Below are 22,365 nucleotides of genomic sequence, written 5' to 3'. Positions count from 1 at the left end.
GAGTGAAGGACGCACACCTTGACAGACAATTTTTGCATAGAGAAAGTAATAGTAATGTGGGCATTATTCATAAGAATGCATCTGATTTAGTCAGCGACCGTAATATTTATACATGAACATCGAAAACCGAAGTACCGATTTTTTAAATTGATTATATAAGGAGGTCAGTGAAACTTACATAATTCGAAAGGTACTCTGCCGTAGATGTGCACAAAGGAAGAAAAAAGTCATGTGTATACATAGCCATTAGGACAGGAAATAGACACACACACACGCACACCGAGAATAGTTTTCCTTTATCTCTGGCATCACTACCAACTTCTACCACGCGTAACAATCAGGTGCAATGGTAGAAACAACTCAAGAAAGTAACAACTTTTGTTGAAGCAGTATTCTAGGGATGTTCACGTTTAAATGTTGCAGATAGTTCATTTGCAGTAACACACATAGACCGAACAGCTACAATGCCGCAACTGCTACGTCGGTGATGTCAAAAGTGTAAAACGAAACTTAGTAACGAAGCTGCCGGGGACAACAAATGTTGTTTATTGGCGTCGTTTTTTCACTTAGTTTGGTCTAAGAGTCGACGTCGCCACAAAATTTAGTGTGTTCCTAATTTTCAGTACCTTCATTTTGCGTAGCCACAATGTCCCTTAGTATAAGGAAAATATATTTGTTTTAAGGAAACTATATTTGGTTCAGGCTATGCCTCGAGAAAGAATATTAACGGGTCGAACTGAAAGATGAAGAGCTAGAGAAAGTAATAGGAATAATGCAGATATTGATAAAGATAATTCTACTGTTATTCTGAAAGAAACGTTTAAATCTGCACTGAACATCATTTCAGGTAATTGTGAGAACTGTGATTGCGGTTTGATGAATTTACAGTGCAGATTTTGTAATGCAAATCATTGCGCGTATGAAGTGACTTTACGGGATACAACGGCATTCACATCGTGTTGTCATAAGGGAAAAGTTAATTTGCCGCCATTAACACAAAATTAATTATTTCTGTGCATTGTATCACAGATTCTCTTCAAATGATTGAACAATTAAAGAGATATCAAAGGATTATTTTTAGAATATACGTAGCTACATTGCAGCATTTGGCACAGATCAGCTCTGAGGCTAAAATTTCATACACTTCAAAATGTATGATTTGCCATCACAGATGAGGTCCACTGACGCAGTTGGTCGAATTTTGACAACAGGCGATACTAGTACTAATAAATGGTCTCATACTGCCAAGTTATTTATAAACTGGACACGAATTCCTGTGCTTCACCTTTTTTACTGGGTAGTGAATTACAATACTTGCTGTCCCACAGTTTGGAGATATTTGCCGAAAATCATGTTGTAGCACCTTCAGCTGCTATGAATAACTTTATAGTTACTAACCATCATCATGCACAAGACATTTTTCAATTACGGGATAAGGATACCAGCGAGCGATTTTTTACAATTACTTTACGGAGATACTGCAATTGTTAAACCTCTTAAGCCTGATAATGACGACTAACAATCATAGCTGGTAACAATAACAAAGTTTTTCATATCAGTTTGTTAGGTGGGCATGTCATTTAGATTTTTGTATATTATCGATGTGCATGTCAGAGAGAGCACGTTACCTCCCTGTTGAACAATCTTTGGTCTTGTTGTGGCACAGTCTTTGCCTCTTCGCAGTCTGGTACATTCTTAGTTGAAATGTGATAGGTGATGGATGTATGCTGTAGTGCTGTGTTGATTTGTGATTGTATCTGTTCTATAAAGAAAGATTTATTGTAAAGGACAGCAGGGATGAATATGATGTACTTACTGGAAGGCGAAAAGGATATAAATCTTGAATAATGTTATTACTTTTGAAGAGAAGTAGTCTGCCCGATAAAACAGTAGCACTGCGCAGCTCGGAATGATTATTGTCAGCTAGTTATCTTGCTCAGAGCTGAGAGAAAGACCACTCGACTTTTCTGAGTCATGCATTAACATATTAACTGATTAAGGTGTTTGGTTTTTATAGAAATTCTCTGTTAACATTGTACCCTTGTTAAATCATTGTTTATTTTGTTGGGTATAGTACTGTTCAGACCAATGTTAATGTGTGAAGATCGCACAAAGCTTTACTCTGACTTTTTGAACACATACTTTATTTCAATTCGTTGTTTTGGAATATCTCCCCATCTCGATGTTACCATGCCGCATCACCACATTGCACCAAGTGGTATGCAACACTTTAGTTTGGAAATTTTATTCATAAGTAGGGACCTAGCTTTGCAGCTGCCTGCATGCTGTTTGCTGTTGTGCTTTCGAGCAATCTGCAACAGTGTTGTCAAGACGCGAGGTGAGTGAAATTTTGACTAGGGCCAGATAATTGTTTTACGTCAGTTGGCCCTTAATATAAAGCCAAGTTGTATTCAGACCAGTTACAGTTTAATTCAAATTGTGTTCTATTCAGTCAAAGGTTAGTATACGACTCAAAGTTGGACAACAGCTTCTGGGAACATAGTTTTAGTAACGCGTAGATTTTTGTAGAGTGGGAGGTAAATTTGGGCTACATTTCATATAGAAACAAATATGGTGGAAATGTTACAAGTTGACGGTAGTACATCACGACGTTTCACTCGTTAATTGGTGCTTCCAATCATTATGATACACAGACGTCGTTCTGAAGAAGGTTTTGGAGAAGATTTCTGAGTCTGCCTTGAAACTTGTGAACCTGAACGATAGTCCGGACGTTGGTAGCGTTTTACACAGCTTCATTACAGACAAGGTGTTAATACCTGCACTGCATTAATAATGTCATTTGCACTAGTTCTCGTAATGTCAATAATATGTTCATCCGTTCTTGTAGTAACAGTTTTGTACATTTTTTCCACTCAGTGAAGCGTTTTGTAAATAATGTAATTGTGTATGTCTGATTTTATTGTGGCTGACGGCCACGAAAATTTGGTTTAATCGCTGTAGCGGTGGGAAAATGGAATTAGACAAGAATAATTATAACAGTCGTAATTAAAATATTTTTGAAACTTGTTTGTTGATGAAACGGACGCTGATAAACTACATTTTACTCTTCCTAGACAGTGAAATATTTTTTTCGTAAGTAAGTAATCGATAATAATCGATATGAAATTGGGCAGTCCATACTGTTCTTAGACAACTTCTAATTTCTGTTCACGTCACGCTGTAGAATAACCTTGTTTCAGGGGTCACAGAACATATTGCTTTAGCCTTTTATAAATAAGGTTAGGGATCTCATTCCGCATCTAAGAGCATTCAAGACTCGTCTGCTTTATGTGCGAATCTACGTTGTGCTTAACAAAACCCTCCCCGATGCCTCGTGGAGCGTATTTCAAGTTTGCGGAGTATCTGCGCTGTAAGTTGCCTCATTGGCCTTCTCGGAAGTAGTCCCAGGGGAATTTATTCTACCCATCGACTTTTCGAGGCCATTGAACTCCTCCATAATGGGGCCATTCGGCGAAATTGCATTTCCAGCAATCGGGTCGTCCCTGGCGCCTTAGGCTACGCCCTATGCATCCGAAGACATCGTAGCGGCAGACAATGTGGGCTCCTAACTCTGTTACTGGCACACCATAGAGGCTCCCCATCTGTGAAAGGCGTGGCAAACACCGAAGGGCAACTTCATACGTAAATATGAGGTCATAACGCCACACACTTCTTTGCTTATTCTCCATCTGCTAAACTAGGGTTGCTCGCAGGCAAAGTAATACGCCATCCGCCTGGAACTGTGATTTGATATCGTTTAACTTTTTTGCGTCTGTTGATACATTTTGGACAACGGCGTTACGCCAAGTGTCAGTGTCATCCGTGGAGTATTTTTCATTACATTGATTTTTGAAACAGTTGTGTTGTGTGTGTTTGGATCAAATGTACGCCTCAGCGTCACAAAACATTTTTTTTTTTTTCGAAGGGTTTCCTTCGACGCGAATTCAGCCGAATTTGTCGGTAACTACGTACATTGTTGTTTACTTATACAGCTCTTACTTATTTTCACATTACGTAACGCACTAAGGGCTACAACTAACACCTGCCGCCTAATTATGTTTAGATTTTTCTAGAAAATACTGTATGCTTTACCAGTGAACGCCCGATTCTTTAAAGAATCGAACTCCCATGCATAAAACAGCTTCAAACGTCTGATTGCTTTACATATGAGTTAACGTGTTACATTTTAAACATGTAAACAAGAATAAGTTTAAGAAAAGTTAGATATTATGCTTCTTGTTTATTGGAAGTCGCTAAGTGCTCTCGATATCAAACACTGGATGAATATAATCTGGGCAATTTGCGCGCGGTGTGATGAGCTGCCTCAGTACATACACACATCATCAAATTGTAATGCTTCACTTTGTCGATCTACGACATCGTCAGGTGCGATGAACTTCTTTTGCGATGCTCACATCCAAACCTCCAGGTGTCACACACTAATATCGGTACCAGACGTTGTCTGTCAATAGAGTATCAACCAAAATTCCTATTTAGTTAGTACTAAGTGTTGTCGTCCAGCAGAACTGGCGTAAAATTTAATTGAAAGTAAAACCAGAGCTAAGGAGCCCATGGAAAGCATAAATGTGAATAGCAAAGAATTATAGCTTCCGTGAGGAAGTCGGTAGAGATTATAGTACGCAAAATCCTCGGTTCAGACCCCAACGATATCAATATCTATATATATATATATATATATATATATATATATATATATATATATATATATATATATATATATATTACTGTATTACGCGTGAAAGTGTTATATGGGACTAATAATACTTCTGCACATGTGATGCATTTCTTTCCTTATTCTAATGTTCCGATCTTTTATGTTCTTTCTGTGAAATTACAAATGCATTAGCTGCTTCACCTCGAGTAGTGTCCGTTCTGCCTCACATCTCCAACAGAACACCACACCTTTCTGTACAAATGTACTCTATAGGTTTGCTTTCTTCAGGTAACGAAGCCAAAGCAGACTTCCAAGAGAACACTGCTAGAAACTCCGAAAAGTCCTTTTACATATCAGGAAAATGTTCTCCCATATAACAGTTTCACGCGTAAAGAGTTAAAAAAAGTTGTTAGCAGTGAGGTTTGTACGCAGGACCATTGGTACGACGATCTCGTGCTTTACCAACTCACCCACGAGAGATCTTCAAAGCAATTTATTCACGCTTTTCCTATCATCCGTCGTTCTGATGTTACTCTTAATTACTTTTTAGCATGTTCTGCTGGACGACAGCAGGTAGCACGAACTAAATCGGCGTTTCGGTTGATGCTCTATCGACATACAACGTTTGGTACCGATCTGGGTGTCTGACAGCTGGAGGTTTTGGGGTCAGAAAACGCCGCCATGAAGATAGAAGCGAGCGTCAGCCTGAGCCCATCAAGACGATATAGTCAGAGCAAAAGAGCGCTTATTCAGGAAGCTGACGATGCGAAAGAATCTAACCAGCCCCTCTGGAGGGTGAGGTTGGGCTAGGCTCCTTCATCAGTTGACTAAACGAGAAAAGCAGAACAAATGAAGACATCGGCACCCAGTGGCGACACCTGATTACTACACCCTGTTCTCTCTTCTCAAATGGTGGTGATGGTGGGGGGGGCGGGGGGGGGGGGAGTTCTGCTGCTTGGGAAAGACTCGCAACCAGACTCTCATAAATATGCTCCCAAACAGACCCTCGTTCTGAGATGTTCTTAGATGCTCGGCGAAATTCTCTGTGCATGACCGTATCGAAGAGTATGTGATTTCGAATATGGTCGTCTTCATCAGCTGCTCAGTTGGAGGGGGAGGCCCCTGCATTATCTAGTCACCTATCAAGGACTTCATAATAGGAGGCAACCTCCTTTGCTGGGAACCATATGTAGATGATTTCGCCTTCGCACCACAGGATCGTTCTCAGGGTGACTACCACCTGCTCGCTGCCCCCTCTCCAGTGGGGCATTGTTGGAACCCAGACTGGGGGGGGGGGGGGGGCGCAGTCTCTCTGTGTTTCTGTACACTGGTCCCTGAAGGTTACCATCGTTGCTGATCACCGCCCAGTGCGGACATACACACCTTCGGCATCGGCCGTGCTGCATGTTACAGTTTGAACACAGCCCATCTCGATTTGATACGCGGCGACCACTGCTTAAACAGGGTGCTACGAGCGGCGTATGATACAAAGTTTCGCTGATGCCACAGCTTGTCGCCGCCGCCAAGTGATGTGCGGGTTCCCGAGAAGGCGGTTATTACAAGGGCGTTTGGCACACAGGCGTTTACCGACGCCATCGAGGAGCAGCACCTTCCCGACCGCTGTAATCCAGTCTCTGTATTGAAATGAACAAAGGACTATTAAATACACTACATTTCATTAACGGCTGGCCAAGTACTTCAGCCTTCACCACATCCTCACCCCACATCCCGGCGAGGAAGCGGCACCATCTCCTGACCTACGAGAGGCCGTCTTCCAACGCCCTGAGGTCAAGTCACGATCCCAACAACTTATTGTGTCAAAATGTTCAAATGTTAAAATGTGTGTGAAATCTTATGGGACTTAACTGCTAAGGTCATCAGTCCCTAAGCTAACACACTACTTAACCTAAATTATCCTAAGGACAAACACACACATCCATGCCCAAGGAAGGACTCGAACCTCCGCCGGGACCAGCCGCACAGTCCATGACTGCAGCACCTTACACCGCTCGGCTAATCCCACGCAGCTTTATTGTGTCAATAATTGATCAATAACTATGTGAAATACTGGATATCAACTTTTGTTTCTCCTAAACCGCTACACACGTAACTTGCAACTGAAACCGTGCACCGTTTTAGGCATTTACTAATATACCGGGTGGTTATAATTAAACTTTCTTTTCACGTTATAACACAGAAACTAATTACCGTGTAAGTACCAAACTTGTTAGCATTAGTGCATTATTTCCATGCGTCACAGTGTCACCATCCAGTTCCAACTATGGTCAACTGGCGCCGTGAACAGTCATCGTGATTCATAGTTTCATACACCTGACTGGTCGCAGCAAACTTGTTGACGTGTCAACATGTGCTTGTACAAAAAGGAGCAGGGCATTATTGATGAAGCTCTATTATCAAAACAACAGTAATGCTGCAGCTGCATTTAGAGAATATCGCCGGCTGCAAGGATTCCTGAAGAGTCCTCTTACTCCACTTGCTCTGCAGAGTATGATGAAGTTCGAATCAACTGTAGATCTGGGCGTCGCTCCGGGTGGAGGCCGACGACCGGTTGCAACGCAGGTGGTTGGATAAAACCTCTATTGCTATGGCAGACAACGCTGCGCGCAATTCCCGATCATCAGGCTGCGCATGCTGTGTCACGACAGTTGAACATCTCGTGGTCCACCATACGGAAGGTACTTTGAACCGTTTTCACATGGTAGCCGTACAAGATACATATAGAACAGTAGGTTGCACCACAGCACGCACGACGTCGTGTTGACTTCGCTGTCTACTTTCTCGCAAGGATTGAAGTTGACGAGGGCTGACCCTGGACCATCCTATGGACAGACGAAGCTCATTTTTCTCTGACGGGTCAGGTGAACACACAGAATTTTCGAATGGGGGGATCTTCACCTCCAGTCACTGTGCATGAAGTTCTTCTGCGTGTTGAACGTGTCACCGTATGGTGAGACATTACGGCTAGTTCCTCATTGGCCCCTTATTTTTTGAACAGACTGGCGCTCAAGAACCGAAGATCTGCAGTGTGACTGGCCAGCGTTACTGCCATATGCTTCACCAGCATGTCATTCCCGCCCTACAGGAAAGAGACACATTGAACTCAATAGTTTTTATGCAAGATGGGTCCCCACCGCACATCGCTCGTGAAGTTCACCCGAAAAGACCGAATTATCAGCCGATCCTTTGCAAATGCTGAGCCAGCACGATCACCCGATCTCACTCCCTGTGATTTCTGGTTGTGGAACTACCTGAAGGACAGTGTTTACCATGTGAACATCACATGTTATGATCTGAAGCGCAGCTTATCAAGAGAGGCAGCCAGCATACCTACGGATATGCTTTGTCCTGCTGTGCAGAATGCAATCCTGCGCTTCCAGACTCTTCGGGACACTGATGGACACCATATTGAGCCCCTTTTGTAGCAGTAATGGTACCGATATGAAATGGAACGATGTACCGTAGCACCACATTAAAAGTCTTTCGATTAAATTGATTTTGCATTATTTCTCTCCCCTTGTCCTTGACATTAATGTTAGCAAGTCTAGAACTCGCAACGTAATTGATTTCCATGTTATAACGTGTTAAGCACACACACACACACACACACATTCACTTTTAACGGACCGTAAGTGACTATGATTTTTATAATAATAGCAATAAAATATATAAAGACTTGGCTGTACACAGTGGCAAGCGACACTCCAAGTAAAAATGCGTTATTAGAGGCAAAACTTAATAAGCGATGTGCTTTACACGTATTAATTGAAAGGTCTACGGTAGTACGATAGATAGCAGCTCTATCTCTAAATTCGGATTGTAGCTATTGGCGACTTCGGCAGGATGTGTGCATGTAAACAGTGGTAAGTAGCACAAACATAGCTGCCTGTAGTTATAATTGTGCCGTGTTCGTGCCAAGAAAATGCTTTCCAGAGACGAGAAGTACAAATCGGAGCATTATGTGGATACATAACTCCGATAACGATCCTGTATATGTACTTGAATGCGCATCGAATGATGTTACTGATGAGGTGCGAATTTTGCTAACCAAGTGAAGAGTTTGAAATCCAGTCGCTTACCACCGTTTAAGCGTTGTTACGTGACAGGGCTGTTTAAACGCTATCCTTAACATTGTTGACGTGCTGTAGTAAGTGCTTTCATTGGTTCAAATGGTTCAACTGGCTCTCAGCACTATGCGACTTAACTTCTGAGGTCATCAGTCGCCTAGAACTTAGAACTAGTTAAACCCTAGAACTTAGAACTAGTTAAACCTAACTAACCTAAGAACATCACACACATCCATGTCCGAGGCAGGATTCGAACCTGCGACCGTAGCGGTCGCTCGGTTCCAGACTGTAGCACCTAGAACCGCACGGCCACTCCGGCCGGCAAGTGCTTTCATTGGATTCATATAAAGCACTTTTTACAACTGTATAAATACCTCGTAAACCATCTGAACTAAAGTCAGTTTCGTATTTACCTGCTTAACGCATTATTACAGTAGATACGCGTCCCATAAGGCCGACGTTGCTTATATATTTATACTTGACTCGTGTACGACGATATTAACGAGTACATACTACAAATTATCCATGGATGTATTTTATTTTGATGCGCGAAATTATGAGACATGTTGAGGATGTTAAGCTTATAGCTCTGAATTTCAATAGTTTCGAAGGAATATCACAAAAATTCATCCTTAGGAAGTGCACCAGCTCCTCACATACTGCAAGTAGTTACAATTGATGCACATTATCAGCGCAACAGTCATAGAGATTGGAAGAGTGTAGAATATTCAGATACTACCTCGCAAATGAAGAAAAAGGTACTTCAAGGAGTGGCATATAGAACATACAAAGGCAGGTAAGGGAGGGGGGAGGGAGGGGAGGGATTGAAGATAAACAGACCCCATGCGTGAATACTCCAAAAATTGTTTCGAGCTTGTAAGTGTAGAAATGCAAATGTATTCAGTAATTTCTGGCAGTTGATTTGCTATGACAGGAAAAATACCTACCTACAAGGTTGTTTATGATCAGAAAGTGTTTTTCGTAAACGTGACTTTCAATGCTGGTAAGTTACTGGTAACTGAAGTTACGTGCACTCGGTTTGCAAGTCAAAAATGGTTCAAATGGCTCTGAGCACTATGCGACTTAACTTCGGAGGTTATCAGTCGCCTAGAGCTTAGAACTAATTAAACCTAACTAACCTAAGGACATCACACACATTCATGCCCGAGGCAGGATTCGAACCTGCGACCGTAGCGGTCACGCGGTTCCAGACTGAAGCGCCTTTAACCGCACGGCCACACCGGCCGGCGTTTGCAAGTCAACAGTGTTAACTACCACTAGCGAAATTTTAATATTAGTATTCCAGGTAGCATTCACAATTTGAAGAATATTTACTTACGATCGATATCCATGAAAACAATGACAGTGAAGTATCTGGATGAAAAAATCGCATTGGATATATATGCAGTATCTTATTTATGGAAATTTATTGAAACTTTACTGCACAGTTTCTCGAAACAACAAAAATATGCTTTCGATTGATTACAGCTTAGGTCTTCATATAAAAAGCTTTAATGGAATGATAATAATAATAATAATGTTTTTACATTGATGAGAAGTATAGTGCTTTCTTTTGCTATTAGGTGCGAGTCACGATCGCCTCGACGCCTTCCATCCTCACCCTCGGAACCGCGCCTGCGTGAAAACAGCTTCGAACGCAACCAAAGGGAGTGTTACAAGACCATTACCATTCAAATTATATATTAGAGATTTAGTTAATAACGTCGCAAGCTCAGCCAGGCTGTTCACTGATGATACTGATGTTTATAGAGCAGTAGCAACGCTAGAAAATTTTAGCGAAAAGAAGGAATGCCTGCAAATAATCGAAGATTGATGCACGGAATGACAACATGAATAAATATTACGTATTGCGCATCAATATGTGGAAACATCCGTTTCTGTTTCGTTACGCGATGTACGAACAATCACTGGAAAGAGTCAGATGCATTAAATATCTGGGAGTGTGTGCATGGAACAGTTTAAAGTGCGACTAATGCGTAACACCAATTGTAAGAAGGACTGTTAGGTCAAACTGAGTTTCGCTGGAAGAATCCTCAGCAAGTGACGTCCGTCCACGAAGAAGGTAGCTTACGAAACGCTCTGTCAGGAATCCTTAAAACTTAAGAGTGTCAGAGAAAATGGATATGATCCAAAGAAGAAATTTTCGCGTCTTGTCACGAGTTCGTAGAATAAGCATGAATGCGCCAGGGAAACAATCATCGAAATCCAGTGACAGGCGCTATAAAGAAATAACATGAAATGAATTCAGAGTTCCGAATATGAACAACCATCGACTGCATAATTCAATGAAGATCATGAAAATTTGTACAAGCCCGGGACTGAACCCGTATTTGCCGCTTATCGTCAGCGGTCACCTTACGGTAAGCTATCCGAGCAAACTTCTTGGCTAGACCCAAACCTTTATATGTCGTCAACCAAGTCCCTACAACTTGTACTCGTACATCAATTACTCGTATACAGTGAAGAGCCAAAGAAACCGGTACACCTGCCTAATATCGTGTAGGGCCCCCGCGAGCACCCAAAACTGCCGCGACGCAACGTGGCATTGACTCGACTAATATCTGAAGTAGTGCTGGAGAGAACTGACAAAATGAATTATGTAGGGCTGTCCATAAATCCGTAAGAGTACGAGAGGGTGGAGATCTGTACTGAACAGCACGTTGCAAGGCGTCCCAGATATGTTCAATAATGTTCATGTCTGGGGTGTTTGATGGCCAGTGGAAGTGTTTTAACTTAGAAGAATGCCACTCTGTAGCAACTCTGAACGTGTGGTATGTGACATTTTCTTCCTGGAACTGCCCAAGTCCTTCGGAATGCACAATGGACATGAATGGATGCAGGTGATCAGACAGGATGGTTACGCACGTGTCACCTGTTAGAGTCGTATTTAAATGTATCAGGAGTCTCATAGTACTCCAACTACACACGCCCCACACCATTATAACGCTTTCACCAGCCTTAACAGCCTCTCCCTACTTGCAGGATCCATGGATTCATGAGGTTGTCTCCATACCCCTTCACATCCATCCGCTCGATACAATTTGAAACGAGACATGTCCGACTAGGCATCATGCTTAGAGTCATCAACAGTGCAATGTCGGTGTCGACGGTTCCAGGCGAGGCGTAAACCTTTGTGTCGTGCAGTCATCAAGGGTACACGAGTGGGCCCTCGGTCCGAAAGCGCATATCGATGATGTTTCGTTGAACGTTTAGCACGCTGACACTTGTTGATGCCCCAGAATTGAAATCTGCAGCAATTTGCGGAAGGGTCGCACTTCTGTCACGTTGAATGAGTCTCTTCAGTCGTCATTGGTCCCGTTTTTGTAGGATCTTTTTTCTGACAGCAGCGATGTCGACGATTTGATGTTTTACTGGATTCCTGATATTCACGGTAAACTCGTAAAATTGTCGTACGAGGGAAATCCCCACTTCATCGCTACCTCGGAGATGCTGTGTCCCATAGCTCGTGCGCCGACTATAACACGACGTTCAAACTCACAAAATGTTGATAACATGCCATTGTAGCAGCAGCAACCGATCTAACAAGTCCGCCAGACACTTGTTGTCTTTCGTAGGCGTTGTCGATCGCAGCGCCGTTTTCTCCCAGTTTACAAATCTCTGTATTTGAATACGCATGCCTACAACAGTTTCTTTGGCCTCTGAGTATGTATTCCCGTGCAGGCGAGACATTTTAACTCACGATCGTTTGTCCGGTGCCGCCGAATAAATACAGTATTGCAGTACGTGTGTTGTTCAGAGTAACGGTGTATGCATGCCCGAAGGAACATAGCATCGTTCTTCTGAATACCACAGACAGTGCAATACTGTATTCCTATAAATGTGTTGTGTACTACAAGATGTACCATCGAGGTAGTGATGAAGTGGGGATTTCCCCCGTAAAACCAATTCACGAGTCTACCGTGAATATCAGAAATCCGGCAAAACATCAAAACTCCGACACCGCTACGGCCGGAAAAAGATTCTACAAGAACGGGACCAACGGCGACTGAAGGGAATAGTTCACCGTGACAGAAGAACAACCCTTCCGCAAATTGCTGTAGATTTCAATGCTGGGCCATCAACAAGTGTCAGCGTGCAAACCATTCAGCGAAACATCATCAAAATGGTTCAAATGGCTCTGAGCACTATGGGACTCAACTGCTGTGGTCATCAGTCCCCTAGAACTTAGAACTACTTAAACCTAACTAACCTAAGGACATTACACACATCCATGCCCGAGGCAGGATTCGAACCTGCGACCGTAGCAGTCGCACGGTTCCGGACTGCGCGCCTAGAACCGCGAGACCACCGCGGCCAGCAAACATCATCGATATGGGCTTTCGGAGCCGAAGGCCCACTCGTGTACCCTTGATGACTGCACGACACAAAACTTTACGTCTCGCCTGGGCCCGTCAACACCGACAATGGACTGTTGATGACAGGAAACATGTTGCCTGGTCGGAACAAGTCTCGCTTCAAATTGTATCGAGCGGATGGACGAGGACGGGTATGGAGACAACCTCATGAATTCATGGACTCTGCGTGTCATCAAGGGACAGCTCAAGCTGGTGGAGGCTCTGTAATGGTGTGGAGCGTGTGCAGCTGGAATGATATGGGACTCCTGATATGTCTAGATACGACTCTGACAGGTGACAGATACGTAAGCGTCTTGTCTGATCACCTGCACCGATTCGCTTCCATTGTGCATTCCGACGGTCGTGGGCAATTCCAGCAGCTCAGTGCGACACCCCACACGTCCAGAATTGCTAAAATGTGGCTGCAGGAACACTCTTCTGAGTTTAAACACTTCCACTGGCCACCAAATTCCCCAGACATGAACATTATTGAGCATTCTGAGATATCTTGCAACGTGCTGTTTAGTAGAGATCTCCACTCACTCATACTCTTACGGATTTATGTTCAGCCCTGCAAGATTCATGGTGTCAGTTCCCTCCAGCACTACTTCAAACATTAATCTTGCGGCACTTCTGCGTGCTCGCGGGGGCCTTACACGAAATTAGGCAGGTGTACAAGTTTCTTTGGCTCTCCAGTGTACTTTTATATATATCTTTCATAGAATAAGTGGATACTGCCCGAAAAATGGATAGCGAGTATATTCGTAAAGAAATGATGATGATGATGTCCTAACGTAGGACGTAACGTTTGACAGTACTAACAACGTAGGACTAAGCGATAAACTGTTGCCTTTCCGTCATCTTGTGGGAGATGAAACCGAGGAAAGCTTAGAAAAGGATTGAAATTATGTTTTAAGTTCATTATAAACCGTTAAGTGTTCTCATTGTCGAACACTGTGAGGGAATATTCTGCATAATTTGCGCTCTTTTTGTTAAAAAAATCTGTTTCTTCGAGCGTATCTCCTGAACCATGTGTCGTACAATGATACAACTTTGCAGGAACCTTTGGATAGTGGTAGCAAAATATGCTCCGAATGGAGGTAGTAGTAAAGAAAAGATAAATTACAACGTCATACTTGATGCTGATATTTTACTCCATGAGGAACGAAATTGTAGTAAGCGATAAACTTATTTCCTCTCATTATTTTGATGGGGGTGTAACTGAGAAAAAGTTTAGTAAAGGTTGGAAATTGTGTGTAAAGTTTGTTGAAAGTCGCTAAATGGTATCATTATCAAGTACGAGATGAATATATTTTGATTAATTGCGCACGACGAGTTATGCTGCTCTAAGACATACATACAGTGTCTAACTTTAATACTTGAGTATTCTGTTAAACCTTAAACGTAAGATTAGACCTCTTATTGAGTATATTATGACAGCATTTTAAATTTTTAAATTGGGTCAGTAATTATGATATGATATACTGAACATCGATTTTTTTTCTGTAAGCAGCTAGATTGGCACAGTCCGCTGTGCACCGTTTTAGCCTTTTATGATGTTTCTTCTACTCTCCCTCTGCCATGCCCCTCCCCAAGCTCCCGCCAACTACTAATTCAAGTCGGATTAACTTGAGGTTGATGATGTATTTTCTTCTTTCTATTTTCAGCTTCAATAACTGAGGCCTCCACGGGCTCCGAGGGCTGTCGCACAATACTCGGTAAGCAAAATGCATGTTTTGCGGCATATGTAGTTCTTAGAGTTCTCTGCAACTATGTCGTCCTTTGCTCCGTTAACATAGATTTTAAATTTATGCAGTCGTCGTATATAAAGCGTATAGATCCTTTATAAAGCGATTTTCTTTGCGATTGTGAAGATGACCCGTTACATCAACACTAGTCGAAGATTCATGGCTTGAACTGAATACCGAATGGGAGAAAATACGTGCCATCACCTGCAATACGGTTTCGTAATGTGCGGTGCAGGAATAGAAATAAGAGGAGAAAAAAGAGATACTCTGTGGTAATGATAAACTATTTAAACATCATTAATTAGATCTTTTATAAAAATTATGATGTATGAGAGACAGTTTTGCTACTCAAAGCTTCATTAAAGATTGGGAAATTGCCTAGAAAGAATAGCCCATTTGAATCCAACTATATAGGACGTGTAGACAAATGTATCAACAGATAATGATTGAGACTGTAGAGAGATGGTGCACACAACAGCAGCACTACAATTTTTTGTGGCTTGAAAGAAGTGTCTCGCCAAGCACAGTGAAAGTAGGAGGTAGTATGGCATGCCGAAGTTAAGGAGCGTTATTGTTGGGACATGTGAGGGGGGGGGGGGGGGGGTGGACTGAGCAGAATGCTCGCCTGCATTGTTAAACTGAGGCTGGAGCAATGCAGCGAGTGAGCACTTGCCTGCGTCGACGGTCCTACGTCATCTAATTGTCTGATTAGTGGCGCTCACGTCTTTTTGCCGGCTTCCCTCGCCCAATAAACATACACGTCTGACTATAACGGTTACATGAACACTGTCATGGGCGTGCTGAGTGGTGAAATGAAATTTTGTTAGGTGAGGCCGGCTGGGGTGGCCGAGCGGCTCTAGGCCCTTCAGTCTGGAACCGCATGACCGCTACGGTCGGAGGTTCGAATCCTACCTGGGGCATGGATGTGTGTGATGTCCTTAGGTTCGTTAGGTTTAAGTAGTTCTAAGTTCTAGGGAACTGATGACCTCAGATGTTTAGTCCCATAGTGCTCAGAGCCATTTGAACCATTTGTTAGGTGCATCATGTTTCAGATTCTCCTATAGTGATGGAATAGCCATGCAAGCTGTCGTGGTGTGTCCAATCACGCAGCCTGTTTCATAGAGCAGCTGAATGGGTAAACATAGAAATAAAGACTTGTTTTGCTGAGTAGGTGCATGGTGGTCAGAAACCGTCTGAAAAGCTTGCAAGGTCTTGCAGGGTAGGTTCTGCTGAGAGGTATGTGTTAAGAAAGAAACTTCGATACACTGCCGTTTCAGGAGCTGATTAACATTCAAGTTAGCCAATCAGGGCGTTGCGCTCGCAAATTCAAGCGGCCTGCCGGACGCTGTGTCGCCAAACGTGTGCTTCATTTGGTTTTCTGAAACCGAACGAAAGAGCGAAAGAAACATTAGACATGGGACGGTAGTAAGGATCGAACCCGGACCAAAGGCTGAGCACTCTCGTGCACCATCATCTATGCTATGGCAACTACTGCATCTAATTGTATCTGACGGGCGTCTTGAATTTGCGTGTACGAAAGTCTGGTTGATAATTTCAATGCTAATTCACTCGGGAACGGCGCAGCGTATAGAATTTTTTTCATAATAATTATTTCTCAGCGATCACCAGTCCACTCACTAGGCGAATTCCAGATAGATCACGTGGCAATCTCCTATGACTACCAGAAAGAAATCCACGACGTCCAAGTGAGAAAAGGCGCCAACATAGATTCGGACCACTACCTAACAAGAATCAAAATCAAACTCACACCAAGAAGACAACACAAAAAGAAATTGACCTCACCGAAATTTGATACAAGAAAGATCAGAGAATCGAACATCACAGAACACTGGGAAAAACAAGAGGCGAAAGATTGGACCAGCTTTAAACAAAAAATTGTGAACACAGCCAAAGAACTGATCGCGCTGACTAGAAAACCCAGGCACCCTTGGTGGAACACTACCTGCGAAATCGCCCTACAAAATCAAAGAACAGATTTCACAAACTACAACAGCAACAAAACACAAGAAACACAGGACAACTTCTATGAAATTCGAAGACAAACATCGAAAACAATAAGACAAGAGAAACGCAAATACATAAACGATCAGCTAAACTCCATCGAAGAGGACTTCAGAAATTTCAACACACGGGATTTCTACAGGACGTTCGCCAACCAAGTCAAAGGATACTCACCACAGAAACTCTGCTTCAGAAAAGAAGACGGAAAATTGGCACTTACCAACAAAGAAAACTGTGAAGAGCTCGCGAAGTACTTTTCAAAATTACTAAATTGCCCGGAACCTAACTCAACCTTCGAACCCCGAGAACCGGCCAACGCACCGGAAGACTCACCATCACCAACAAAAGAAGAAATCCTCCACTGCATAAGGAAACTGAAAAACAACAAGGCAGCCGGTGAAGACGGAATAACGGCAGAACTGCTGAAGAACCTAGGACCAAACTCGCTAAACGAAATCACACAAATCATACAGAACACCTGGACAACCGAAATCATACCTGACGACTGGAAGACCGCACTCATTCACCCGCTACACAAGAAAGGTGACAGGACAGACACAAACAATTATAGAGAAATTTCCCTGCTACCGGTCATCTACAAAATTCTATCAACCTGCCTTCTCACCAGAACGCAAGGACAACTGGAACCCGCCATCTCGGAATACCAAGCGGGTTTCAGACCCAACAGAGCCTGCCCCGAACAAATCTTCAACCTGAAATCAATCATAAAATCCCACATGACAAGCCCCAAAAAAATCATCTGCACTTTCGTCGACTTCAAAAAGGCTTACGACTCGATCGACAGAAAGTCCCTCATCCAAATCCTCAGAGAAAAAGGCCTAGACCAAAAGACCCGAAGACTAATCGAACAGACACTAACCAATACAAAATCCAAAGTCAAATTCATGGGCGAAATCTCGGACCCCTTTGAAATCCACACTGGCCTAAGACAAGGAGATGGACTGTCCCCGCTATTGTTCAACATCGTCCTGGACAAAGTAATGAGCGAATGGGAAGCTGAAGTCAGGAGACAAAACACCTGGAGACCAGTCACATTAGGAAGGAAAAGACTGGAAATCCCGTACCTAGCATTCGCAGACGACCTAGCGATACTGACCTATGACCCAACATCAGCAAAAACACAGATCGAAATCCTGAAAGAATGCGCCGAGAAAGTCGGCCTACAAATCTCTTTTGAAAAAACGCAAGTCCTAACAAGAGAAGGCGACGACATCACAACCAAGTACGGCAAAATTAAAGGGGTCACACACTTCAGATACCTAGGCGAAATCATCGAACCGACCGGAACAGAAAAACAGGCTTACGAAGACAGACAACAGAAGACACGGAAATCACTAGGCATGGTACGAAACGTCTACAACAAACAATGCATTTCCAGAAACACCAAGATCAGACACTATAACACAGTGATCAAACCCGCCGTACTGTATGCCAGCGAAACACTAGCACTCAACAGGAAAATCAAAATTGAAGAAATCAAAAAAGAAGAACGCAAAATCATGAGGAAAATTTTAGGAGGAAGACCCACACCAGATGGCTACAGACTACAGAAGAACTCAACAGTAGAAGCATATTCGAACATCGAGAACGATATGAGAAAAAGGCGCCTTAAATTCTACGGACATTTAGATAGACTCCCTGAAACAAGACTCACCAAGAAAATTCTAGAACACATCAAGACACTTAAAGTCTCGACATCCTGGATGGAAGGAGTCCGAAAAGACCTACAAGCAATTGGCACCACAAACACCACAGACAGAAGCACCTTCCGAAAACACATAGACAATTGGGAAGTAAAGTCAGAAGCGCTAAAACAGCGGACCAAACAAGAATGGTCTGAGGAGAGAAAAGAGGCCCTCTCCAAGAGAATGAAGGAGTACTGGAAGGACAAGAAGAACAAGCCTTCAAAGTCATAAGCTTAACGATTTCCTTTTAGGGAAAATTCGCCAACAATAATAATAATAATTATTTCTCAGCACAGCCTACCCTGCAGCACCCGTAAAAGCTTTTCAGACTGTTTCTGACCACCCTGTATGTATTTTGGGAGTTAGTGTTTTGTTTTTGGCCAACGGCCTTGCCGCAGTGGTAACACCGATTCCCGTCAGATCACCGAAATAAAGTGCTGTCGGGCTGTGCTAGCACGTGGATAGGTGACCATCCGGTCTGCCGAGCGCTATTGGCAAGCGGGGTGCACTCGGCCCTTGTGAGGCAAACTGAGGGGCTACTTGATTGAGAAGTGGCGGCTCCGGTCTCAGAAACTGACATACGGCCGGGAGAGCGGTGTGCTGACCACATGCCCCTCCATATCCACATCCAGTGACGCCTGTGGTCTGACGATGACACGGCGGCCGGGAGGAGTTCAGTTTAGTTTTAGTTTAGTTTTTAGGTAGGTGAGTAGGTTAGTGCTCTCGTACATTTCGGTTATTGTCTTGTAAATACGGAAAGCTAAGATACATACTACTATCAAGCCTTCGTATTTTAAGTGCGATAACTTAGATAGTTTACTAGTAGTTTATAGCGTGGTTTACGGTGCCAGTAGTTTCCTGTTTTTTATCGCATATTTGTTTAAAGATATCATAAAATTTGACCACGAGTCAGAACTACGTGAATTGCCGTAGGTTAATGAGTTGTGGGGATACGTTGTGAATTGTGTAGTGAGTGGTTACAGAGGTGAACGTAGCGGGGAAGCAGGTGGGGAATGTAGCGAGCGACTCTCCTGGAGCTGTGTTAGCTTATATCGGCAGTCGACTTTTCATAGTAAAAAGGCAGCTGAATATGAAGAGGGATGGGATTATTGGCATATTTAACTATTTAATTAAGACCTACAAGCTATTTCAGTTCAGAAAATTCCATAACTGCACTTGATGGCCTTCTACTGTCGTAGTCAACGTTTCTTGACTCTAGAAGAGTTACCCTACTAAAGAATGCCATATCTTCCACGAGAGAGGAATAAAAAACACAACTGAAACTAAGCACAGTTTTTCAGAAACCCATGGGCATAGTTTACTCAACTGATTAATAATATGTGACAGATCTTTACTAATATAGTCTGTATGCATGTACTAGGATAATTTCGAATCAAGATATATAGCAAGGAGTTTAATTGACGCACATTCAATGTCAACAGTGTGTGAAATGAAAATAATGTTCACAGTTTTCTCATGAGTGATAGATAATTCTTTAACTTCGAACCAGGTATCTGACAACTGAAGGTGCTCTTTGCTTTGCAGGTTTCGGTTTCAGTTTGTTCGCATCGTTTCCAGAAATTACAGACGTATATTATTTGCATAAAGTATAAATCTGTGAAATTTGTTAGCGGAAGGTCATTCACAAATATTGTAAAAGCCAATGGACCATTCACAGATCTTTGAGGAACCCACTGAGTAACATTCAGAAACTGCTAATCTTCATTGATATAGTTTCCAATATATATGTATTTCTTTTAGTTTCTTGAGGAAGTAGGGTACAATGAATTTATTTGATGGTTTACTGAGTCGAGTGTCTTACTCATACAACTAGCGTCGCTTAAGTAGATAATTTCGATTCAAAAGGGGTTTGCAAAAAAAAAGCATTTTTAACACATTCCATTGTTAACAGTTGTGACATGAAGTCATATTTACACCCAGTAAATATATTTTAATCTGACAAACACAGACTTATTAGCTGTTGCACGCAGAATCCTGTTACTTTTGGAAAAAAAGGGGACAAGAGAAATTGGACGATAGTTATTAGAAGAAGATTTACCATCCCCTTTCTGTAGAGGATAAACGCAGGGAAAGTAAGTACTAGTAAGTCAGACAAGTCCGCATGTCATATTTCAGCAAGACCTTGCCGGACACATATGGAAGTTGACGTTTAAAACATTGTTGATACTTTTTGACTTTGGATAAAATCACGTAGAGTGAGATTCTCCAGGAACATATGCAGCTCGTTTCTGATTACATGCCATTACGTTTAGAGTCTATAATTACTTGGCGTGGGACTGCAAATCATACTGAAATCCGTAAGTGAGAGATGATATACAGTTTTATACTCTCACCCATTGTGTACTGCCATCTTTGGTACGTAGTACGTTGCAAGCATATACTTCTGCAATCGTCACGGTGAACATCTAGTAATTATCCGCTCTCCTGTTCTGGCGCAAACGTTTCTTCGTAACGCGCCTGATCTTCTACTTAGGAAATAGCGCAAAGTGCACTTTAGCCTCTTACTGCTGTTCCTCGCTAAGTCTAAGTGCCTTGCGCTCTGTTACGAAACGAAATGCGTTAGCGGCTCTGCCGCTGCACCTCAGTCAGCTTTTTTAGAGTTGTTATTTTAACTGGTAAGGATGCTACGCAATGATTACCTTACACTCGGCGTAACAGCTGCTGCGACGAGTTTGACGTGCACTTTCCGATAACTTTGTGAAGAAAACACAGCTAACGGAGTTCACTGCCCGCTGCTGCCCCGAGAGGCGACTGCAGCAGTTTGAAAACAAGTGGAAGGAGAAAGACATTTCCCCTGAGTTAAAGATGATAAACTACATCATCATGCTCTCATTTTTAATATTTTATGAAATGAAAAATCCTTACAATTTATCGGTGAGAGAAGAAGGTGGAGACATACACATGCTAGCTAATGAAGTTTTTCTTTTTAATACATAGAGTTATAAGACACTGATGTGGAAAGCCTAAGAACGAAAGTAAGTTTCGCGTGATGTGCCACTGCCAAGTAACCTAGCTCCATGAAACTTGGACCATACATACACTACTGGTCATTAAATTGCTACACCGCGAAGATGACGTGCTACAGACGCGAAATTTAACCGACAGGAAGAAGATGCTGTGATATGCAAATGATTAGCTTTTCAGAGCATTCACACAAGGCTGGCGCCGGTGGCGACACCTACAACGTGCTGACATGAGGAAAGTTTCCAACCGATTTCTCATACACAAACAGCAGTTGACAGGCGTTGCCTGGTGAAGCGTTGTTGTGATGCCTCGTGTAAGGAGGAGAAATGCGTACCATCACGTTTCCGACTTTGATAAAGGTCGGATTGTAGCCTATCGCGATTGCGGTTTATCGTATGGCGACATTGCTGCTTCCGTTGGCCGAGATCCAGTGGCTCTGAGCACTATGGGACTTAACATCTGTGGTCATCAGTCCCCTAGAACCGCACGGCCACACCGGCCGGCTTGGTCGAGATCCAATGACTGTTAGCAGAATATGGAATCGGTTGGTGCAGGAGGGTAATACGGAACGACGTGCTGTATTCCATCGGCCTCGTATCACTAGCAGTGGAGATGACAGGCATCTTATCCGCATGGCTGTAACGGATCGTGCAGCCACGTCTCGATCCCTGAGTCAACAGATGGGGACGTTTGGAAGACAACAACCATCTGCAGGAACAGTTCGACGACGTTTGCAACAGCATGGACTACCAGCTCGGAGACCATGGT

General features: G+C 42.9%; 1 protein-coding gene across 1 annotated transcript in view; it reads left to right on the top strand.

Annotated features, from left to right (window-relative positions):
* LOC126203385 (rabphilin-3A) overlaps positions 1-22,365 on the top strand; it is a 1,010,032-nt gene that overhangs the window by 394,462 nt on the left and 593,205 nt on the right. Inside the window, exon 3 of the mRNA XM_049937683.1 lies at positions 14,804-14,854. The gene's annotated coding sequence lies outside the window, so the exon portion shown is untranslated. The remainder of the gene's footprint in view (positions 1-14,803; positions 14,855-22,365) is intronic.

Source organism: Schistocerca nitens, chromosome 9 (genome assembly GCF_023898315.1).
Source record: "Schistocerca nitens isolate TAMUIC-IGC-003100 chromosome 9, iqSchNite1.1, whole genome shotgun sequence".
Classification (NCBI taxonomy): domain Eukaryota; kingdom Metazoa; phylum Arthropoda; class Insecta; order Orthoptera; family Acrididae; genus Schistocerca; species Schistocerca nitens.
The sequence above is the reverse complement of the archived record's forward strand: the minus strand, read 5'-3'. Positions and strand labels throughout refer to the sequence as shown.